We start from the raw sequence: 7,724 nt of genomic DNA on the forward strand, positions 1-7,724 counted from the left end.
GGTGCTGAGATTACAGGCATGTCACGGGGAGACCTGGGATTCCACCAATCACTTTTGTAAGACTTCAGCCTGGCGTGGAGTGTCCCTTCTCCCTGGTAAAGCTCCCTGGACAAGGATGGGCCGCAGGACCTCACACCTCCCGTCATCGTCTGGGCCTTGGTCGACGCCTGTTCTCACAGAGGGCATCTGAAATGAGCCCCACACAAGGACTGATTTGGGGCTCAGTAGCTATGAGTCCTGAGGGGATGGGTGGTTAAGAAACTATGGCCATCTCTGACCTGCTGTGTGAGACAGATCTTTCTCTCGAAATGCGGCTTTGTCTTTCCCTCTTTGCTGGCCTTATGCAATGGCCGGCAGGTTCTCGGGCTGACCTGAGTTTGCAGGGCAGGGGGTACCAGGCAACCTGTGAAGGTCACCTGGCTCAGTCTGGGAGACATAGCCTCAGTCCTGCTCCAGGACACAAAGATCACAAGGCCACCTGCAGCAAGGCCAGTCCTGCTTCCCATGGTGGTAGAGCTCACTCCTCACCTTCTCAAGGCTGGATGGCTCTCTTTCCCACTGGCCGGCTCTCCAAGCCTTTTCTTCCCTTCTAATCTATTCAGGCTTGGCTGACACTAGACCAGAACTGTCTCCACCACCCTTAAGCAAGGCACTGTGGCTTTGTTTACCCTCCTCCCTCCCTCTTCCTGAACCCCAGCCTCCTGGGACACTCTGCTCCATTGTCTGGCCAGCTGTTCCCTGGTCTGATGTCACCCTCTGGACAGTGGCACCAGAAAGTCACCCAAGTGTTAGGACAAAAAAAAAAAAAAAACCATCTAGGGAAAGGGGACAGTGGTCACACAGCCTCGGGGCTGTTTCTGTCTGCTAGGATCTCCAACTGCCCCATGGTGATAACGTGGGGCCAACAGAGTTCACTTTGCGGCAGTGCCAACACCTTCTCCTGTGGTCTGCACTGAGCTGGCATGAGGCACAATGCTGCTTCGTAGGTGGGAAGACTAAGGCAAGAGTAACGAGAATTTTCTCAGCTGTGCGCCAAAGCCCAGGGCTACAATTCCAGCACTGGGAGCCAGAGGCAGGAGGAGTTCAAGCTCAAGGCCAGATTTGTTTTCTCAAAAACAAAGGTAAAACAACAACAACAAAACAAACAAAGAAAAATGGACTGGGGGGGGGTGGCGCAGTACAAGCGTGAAGACACAAGTTCGGATCCCTAGAATCTATGTAAGAGGCTGGGGGAGGTAAATTCAGGAGAAAACGGAGGAGGGGAGGCTTGTCCAGTCAGTCAGACAGGCAGGATGTGTGAGTATCAGGTCCAGTGAGAAGTCTTGTTCCAAAAATACGGAGGCAGAGAGATGGTTCAGTGAGTAAAAGGGTCTGCTGCCATGCCTGAATGCAATCCTTAGCACACGGCAGAAAGAACCTATTCCCACAAGTTACACACACACACATGCACACACGCGCGCACCTACACACACGCTGCGGCAATGCTCACCCCACATACACACAATAAATAAATATGTAAAAAGTAAATACTAATAAAATAAGGTGGGGACTGACAGAGGAAGACACCTGATGCCAACCTCTGGCCTCCGCAAGGGCAGGCACTGGCAACCATACCTGCATGCGCACACAGGTACATGTGCACACACAGAAACTTCCCCAGGATCACACAGCTGCCAACCGGCAAAGTCAAGGGTTGTGTAGTGCTATGGAGAACTCTGAATGCTTGTTACACTGTTTCTATTAGTGTATGAAACACACACACACACACACACACACACACAGAGGCACGCAAGCAGGCACGCACGCAGGCACACGCACACACACCCTGCTCTGCCTGGCTGGGCAGTGAGGAGTCCAATCTTGAACCCAGATGCCTCGGCAGACGGTGCCTTCACCCAGTCATTCTCAGGCGCTTCACCCCAGAGCTGTTTACATCCTGGGCACGTGACCAGCTTCCATCACACATGACTGCAGTCATGGCCTAGATTCCTGAGCCAGACATTAGCCTTATACCGCCTCATCCTTCAGCAGGCAGCTCCTTGGGGGACGCCTCTGCTGTTCCGAGGCTGCCTCGGCCTCTCCTCCAAGCCTGGCCTCCCTCTATGCTGGTGCCGACCCAAATCAGAGTAATGACCAAGGGCTCCAGGAACACCGTGGCCCTGCTCAGAACTCACAAGGGGGTTCGCCAGATGAACACAGGATCTGGGAGGAGGGCCCTGTGGAGCCACCACCTTTTGTGACCACCAGGGGCCAAGAAGGGTCCCTCTGGGGGTCTTTCTGTCTTCTCAGTCCCACTCTGTACACTCCCTCTTCTTATCCCACCTCCCCAAGGAGCCCGGGGCTCCCTTCTCCTCCTCTCTAGGGAATGTATGAGTAAGGCAGGCAGGACCGTGGCAGGGCTCCTGGGTCCTATTCTTGGTGGTGCCCTCATTCTGGAATGTGCCCTGAGGTCAATGACACTGCTCTCAGGCTGTGCTAGGAGGAAGGAAGGAGAAGCTTCCAAAGGCACCACCCAAGGAAGAGTGTGGGCTGGCAGGTGGGCAGGCTGGCCGGTCCTCTCCTCTCACATCTTAGGCTCCCAAGCACCTTCTACTTCAAGGTCAGGTTGGAGTCTCTGTGTTCACATCCCAAGTTAACTTAGGACAGGGAACCCTGACACCCAGACATCTAACAAACAATAAGCTCATTCGTATGAAGGGAATAACAGACTCTGTCCCGGCATGTACCAGTCCAGACTGGCCCAGAGGTGGGGCCTCTCCCTAGCACATCCCTGGGAAGGTACAGGGTACCCCAACACACCGATGTTATCTGCCCCTTCCAAGTCTTGAGGAAATTACCAGCATCCTGGTAGGATGAAGCTGTAGCCATTTTGATTCTGTTTCCTGGTTTATGGAGAGGAAACTATGCCACTCTGTCTAGCAAACAGCAGAAGATGGTGGCTGGTGGCTGTCTTGTGCCCTTTGTGGGTGACAATCAGAAAGCAGGACCTTCCTGAGAGGAGTAGCTACCACAGACAGGGACGAACACTTGAGTCCCCACAATGCTGACTTGTGTCCTTCGCATAGGCTGCCCGACTCAACCCTCACAGTCTCCTATGGTTCATTTTCATTGTCAGCTTGATTAGATGGGAAGCACCCAGGAGACTCGTCTCTGAGCCTATCCGGAGGGTGTTTCCAGAGAGATTTAACAGAGGAAGAAATACTCACCCCGAATGTGGGTGGCAACATCCCACGAGCTGGAGTCCCAGACTAAACAAAAAAGGGAAAAAGCAGCTCAGTTGGCACAGTGCTGATCTGCAAGTATGAGGACCTTAGTTCAAGGTCCAGACCCCGCCCCCTCCCCCAACACAAATCCAGGCATGATGATGTAAGCTTGGAATCCCAGCACTGAGGAGGTAAAGACGGCTGGGTTCTTGGGGCTTGCAGGCCCTCTGGTCTAGCCTACTCGACAGCTCCGAATTAGTGAGAGTCTGTCTCCCAAAGACTAATGCCAGAGCTTGGCATCTGGCTTTCACATGCACATGGCATGCACATCATGTACACACACACGCATGTACATGTACATACATGCACGCCATGTACAAACGGGCACTGTGAGGAGGAGAAACCAGCTGAGCACCCACACTGATTTCCTTTTCGCTTCCTCACTGTAGGCGCCATGTGACCTGCCACCTTCTTCTCCTGCCATGGCGCCTTCCCTGCCTGGTGAACTGTGTTCCTCCAAATCCTGAGGCAGACGAAGCCCTTTCTCCCTCATGTTTTTTGTTTCTCAAGTCACTTCAGTTGGGTATTTTTTCACAGTAACTAGACCAGCCCTCTTTAAGCTGCTATTATTTCATTACTTCGCTGTTTGCAGACCCCACCCTAACCTAGAGTCACCAGAAGGGAAAGGATAGAATGTTTCTTGGATTCACCAGCCCAAGACCAGGACATTCAGGATATCACTGAGCGGCTATTCAGTGGATGAACAAGTAAGGTCCTCCCTGCCTTATGGAGGGAGAGATGCCCCACGGTGCCTTCCCCTTACTCTACACACGCTGATTTTGAGACACTAAATGTTAAAGGCAGCTTCCTTAAGGTCACAGGGTTAAGGGATGAAAGAGCTGACCCTCAGACCTGGGTTGACCTGGCTTTAGCTTCGCTCTTTTCAGCGTGCTGCACATATTGGAGTCACTTTGCCTAGAGACTGAGGCCCCTTGGAGGCTGGAGAGATGGCTCAGGGGTTAAGAGCTCTGGCTGCTTCTCCAGAGGTCCTGAGTTCAATTTCCAGCAACCGCATGGTGGCTCACAGCTATCTATAGTGATATCTAGTGCCCACTTCTGTCATAAAGCATCATCATTTCATAAAACTTAAAGTAGTTCTTTAGGGAAGATGTGCACAAAGAAACAATCAAATAGTCAGAGACTGAGGCCCCCAGCGGCAACTCTGCTCTTGACTGTCCAGATATTTCCATCTGGCCCTAGTCTCAGTGGGGGCATGTTCTGCAGGACACATAGTATTGAGTGCTCATGAATGAACTCAAGCTGGGTAGTGGTATCTTACGCCTATCACTCAGGAGGCAGAGGCAGGCAGATCTCTGAGAGTTCGAAGCCAGCCTGGTCTACAGAGTGAGTTCCAGGACAGCCAGAGCTGTTACAAGAGAAACCCTGTCTTGAAAAACGAAACTAAACGAAACTAAACTAATTTAAAAGAGAATGAACTCAAAAGAAACACATTTTAAAATGCAGTTCTTCAGTTGTATCGAATACATTTCCAGTGCCAACAGACAGAATCTTCCAGAGTGGTCTACCCAGCACAGCCCTGTCTTGTGCTAAAAAGCAGAATGGTTTTTCTCTGGCAGAGGACTGACCAGGGAGTGAGAGGCATTGCTAGTGCTCCTTGATGCTATGCTTTTGTCCTGCCAAGGACACTAGGGGTTTCCATTTTTAGCCATTGCTGGTATGTGGTCTTATGGTCTTACGGTCAACCGTACTATAAGGCCTCTCTAGCCACTCACATTGTAGATAGGCCCTGACTTCAGCCTTGAGATCCTCATATCTTTTCTCCCAGGAAGCTTACAGGCCTTCATGCAAATGAGGTTCCTGAAAAGGTAGAAAAGTCAGTACACACACACACACACACACACACACACACACACACACACACACGTATGTGTAGACACACACACACAAAATGCTGTCAGGTGAAAGTGAATCTACCAAAGTGTGAGCTAATTGTAGCAGAGGCTGTTGATTGGTTGGTAGGAACTAGAGACTCAGTCCTTCCGTGGCCTGACATAGTGCCTATGACACGTGACAACTGGCACCTCCCAAACGGGCTGACAGCAGGCCGGTTCCTTGGCATACTTTCAGAGATACCCATGTCACGCTGTCATCTTGTTTCTCATGGGGACATCCTGACTAAAGGTCTAAGAATTGCCGTCTGTGTGGTCATTGCTATTGTAATTGTACTGTGTAAGTCTTTAAAGAGAGGCCAAGCCAGGCTTGGAGATACAGGCCTGTAATCACAGCTACTCATGAATCCAAGGCAGGAGAACTGCAAGTTCAAAGCCTGCCTGGGATAGAGCGAGTTTAAAGCCTGCTGGGACAGCTTAGCAAGACCCTGTCTCAATATAAAAAGCAAAAAAGGGGCCAGCAAGGTGACTCAGCGGGAAAAGGTGTTTGCTGCCAAGCCTGATCTCCGGGCTCCACATGGTAGAAGGGGAGAGATGGCGTCTCACAGTAGTGCTCTGACTTCCACACAGCTTCTGTGACACACACGTGTCCCTTCCAGAACAGATCAGAGTGCAATTAAAAACAAATAAAACATGACAAAGATCCACACTCTTGAGGCTCCAGGCGCAATCCTCTGCCCCTGCCACAGATCAGTCAGCAAAAACATAAAGGAACAAGAGAGATGTTTTAGCTTTAGGGTCTTCAAGTTCCCTTGCTGCCCACAGTGGCTACCAAGGAGGAAAGGTCAAGGTTGTGAAAGAGCTTGAGATCCCGGGACAGATTGCCTGGGCTGTGTGGTTGTGGGCAAGTGGCCTCGCCAGGCCTTGGCATCTCCATCTGTAAATGGCATAATAATAGTAGCCGAGGTGCCCTCCGGAGGCTGACTGTCCTGGGGCCGGTTGCTCCGGTTGGTTGGGAATAATCGCTTTTGTGTGCTTCTGCCAATGGCTAGAACAAACCCAGAGAAGAGAATGGCTCTCTGTCCACAGCTACCTTGGAGAGCAAAAGGTCATCTCGTTTGTTGGCAGAGAAGGGTCCAGGAGAAGGGCGGCTGGAGAAAATAAGGGGAGGGGGGAAGGGAGGGGAGAAAGAGAGGAAACAGAAAACTCTACCCCTGGCCTGCCATGTTCACTGGGTTAAGCAGCCCAATAAGCAGAGAGGAGGTGACCACAAGAGTAGCGATGGTATGCCCTCGCCCTTTAGGGACCCCTTAGACTATTTCTCCACCCTTCATTCCCAGCCCCAGTGCCTAGGATCAGGGAGCCCGGTTATCACTGACAGACTTCAAGGACCTTATCTCAGTACACAGGAAGCAACAGAATAAAGATGGCTATAGCCTCTTAGCCCTGGTATGAGCAATAACAGACTCAACATGATGGTTTACAATCATCACAACCAACCATCCTGTTCTTACTAGGACACACTGCCATCCCAAGAAAGAGAAGCCAGTGTCTGTGGATGAACAGAACCCAGCTTCTGGGATACACCAGGGTGACCCAGCTCTGTCCTGGGCCTCCTATGAGGTGGATCTCTTTGACCAATTAAATACCCTGGTGACAGACTCGTTTCCATTACTGAGAGCTAAGAGTACGTAATGTGTGCTTCACGTGCATTGTATCATTAAGTGTCTGGAACCCGTGAGGTGGATGTTATTCATCTCCTCTTCATAGTCTCCCCATTTTAGAGACGATGAAGCATGCCCAGGGAGGTGGAATGAGTTGCCCAGGTCCCTGAGCAAGCAGGGCCCAAGCCTGGGTGGGCCCCCATGACTCTGAAGCCCATACATTTAGCCGCATGCATAATAACCTCCTCCGTAGATCAGGACTAGAGATGGATGACGCCCTCTTGCATTGGCTTCCTCTCTGACCACAGCCTTCCTTCCTAGGTTTCTCATGAGAGGACATGTTCAAGGCCAGCTTGATCTCACCTATGGATTTAAGCTATTCTATGTCAAGAAAGAGAATATGCCTGGTATTATATATCGAATATGCTCACCACACCAGTCCTAACAAGTTACATTTTTAATACTTCTCTAAGGAGAAAATAGAGGTCTGAGTAGCTTCTGTGGAAGTGTTTGGGGTGCAACTTCCAGTCTAGCCCCCCCAGCTTATAAGAGAGCATTGGGGACAATGTGGCCTGGAGGCTTTTTTGAGCTTCTTGTACTCCTATAGAACACTCTAACACGACCTTTGTGTTACCAGGGAGGCCTGAGCACCCATCCCTGCTGGTAAGTCTGGCCGGAAACCTGGACCAGACACTTGTACTTTCTATACCAAAGCAGGCTCGGTGTGGACAGAGCGGGGATGCTCTCTAAACACTCTCTGATCTGTGGGAGAGTGTGGCTAGCTTCCGAAAGCATCACTTCCAGAAGTTATCGGAGGGGGAAGAGTTACAGTTCTATGTAAAACACCCCCTCCGACGTTTGTGGGGTTTCCACAGTCTCACTATTAGCCCAGGCCTTGTCTACCCTCTTTCCTCTTTCCAGGGCTGAGTTTGTTTATAGACATGCCC

The sequence above is a fragment of the Myodes glareolus genome, chromosome 9 (assembly GCF_982192425.1).
Source record: "Myodes glareolus chromosome 9, mMyoGla1.1, whole genome shotgun sequence".
In the NCBI taxonomy this organism is placed as follows: Eukaryota; Metazoa; Chordata; class Mammalia; order Rodentia; family Cricetidae; genus Myodes; species Myodes glareolus.